At 40.8% G+C, this 1253-nt stretch overlaps 2 protein-coding genes across 5 annotated transcripts in view; one reads left to right on the top strand and one right to left on the bottom strand.

The window, feature by feature from the left end:
• LOC108622768 (uncharacterized) overlaps nucleotides 1–1253 on the top strand; it is a 67957-nt gene that overhangs the window by 21053 nt on the left and 45651 nt on the right. The window lies entirely within an intron of this gene.
• The window catches only part of LOC108622770 (organic cation transporter protein), a 34387-nt gene that overhangs the window by 11765 nt on the left and 21369 nt on the right, over nucleotides 1–1253 (bottom strand). The window contains exon 1 of one of the 4 annotated variants that reach the window (XM_026811724.1): nucleotides 1164–1185. The exons of the other annotated variants lie outside the window; for them this stretch is intronic. The gene's annotated coding sequence lies outside the window, so the exon portion shown is untranslated. Of the gene's footprint in view, nucleotides 1–1163; nucleotides 1186–1253 lie in introns of those variants that run through there. 4 annotated transcript variants of the gene reach the window in all.

The raw sequence follows: 1253 nt of genomic DNA, 5'->3' as shown, positions 1-1253 counted from the left end.
ATGTAATACCACTGAGTATCCTGGATCTTGTCTTTATTGTGAGGAAAATTAGACAAACAGGAGGAAATTATGTTTCATAAGTTAAAGAATTGTACGAAAGGGCCCGTTTTGGGTATAAAAGGGCATTACATCTTAGCCCTTTAGATTAGTGTTGACCGAGATCGCTAGTACGCCGAAGCGCTGTCTCACCCCGTACAGAAATTATTGTGTGAATGTCTACACTTAGATTTTCCCCGCGGCTTCACTGTATAAACTGAAGCAGGAATTCTCTTACCGCAAGAGTTGACCATCACTTAGAATATTGTGACGAATAATAGAGAATATAAGACCGTGTTCAAATTCCTAGATTCGTCTCAACATTCATTTCAAATCCTGATTCCAAATTAGCTTGATAACCGGAATATCTTGCGTACGATACGTTTTAGTCGCTCGAGACGTATCAACGAAGTTGACCTGCCAAGCCGACAATCTTGATACTTAGTGGCTAAAGGGGACTGACCTTCCCTCATCGTCCACATCCTGCAGCTACCGAGGCTAACACTGAGTGTTAGATTAGGATCGTCTGCGCGTCTTTACTCTTCCTTTAAACCAGGACTGATCCAGTCATACTGCCCTAATTACCTAGTAGATAGAGGGGACTGACCTTCCCTCGTCGTCTACATCCTGCATTTACCGAGGCTGACATTGAATGTTAGATTAGGGTTGTCTGCGCATCTATTCCTTTCCAAAAAACCAAGACTGACCCAGTCATACCTAAGTACCTAGTGGCTAAAGGGAACTGATCTTCCCTCGTCGTCCACGTCCTACAGTTACCGAGGCTAACACTGACAAGTGAGTGTAAGATTAGGGTCGTCTGTGCGTCTCTCTCCTACCCTAAGTAAATCCGACTGACAATGAGTCGACATACTCAGTCACCCGTCGGGCCCCTGGCACGGTTCGACCTCGTAACATGTTACATAGATGTATACATTATACTTTGCTTTGAGAATGTTTATAAAAAAATTATTTGGGATACCTGAGGATTCTTAATCTTGCCTTATTCTAAGGAAAGTTAGACAAACAGTAGAGAGTAATATCTGAGTTAAAAAATTGTTATATAAACATGTGCATACATATATTATATTGTGCTCTGATAATATTTATAAAAGATCTACTTAGAATACCTGATTAATAAAAATCGAATTTCCATGATATCCCAGTTTGCTGACTCTCAATCTGACTGTAATTGTACACTCTTCGTGGAACAGAAATAC

This window comes from Ceratina calcarata, unplaced genomic scaffold, assembly GCF_001652005.2.
Source record: "Ceratina calcarata isolate Rehan_Ccalc_2016 unplaced genomic scaffold, ASM165200v1 scaffold24.2, whole genome shotgun sequence".
Lineage (NCBI taxonomy): Eukaryota > Metazoa > Arthropoda > Insecta > Hymenoptera > Apidae > Ceratina > Ceratina calcarata.
Note: the sequence above shows the minus strand (reverse complement) of the source record. Positions and strands in the feature narration are given on the sequence as shown.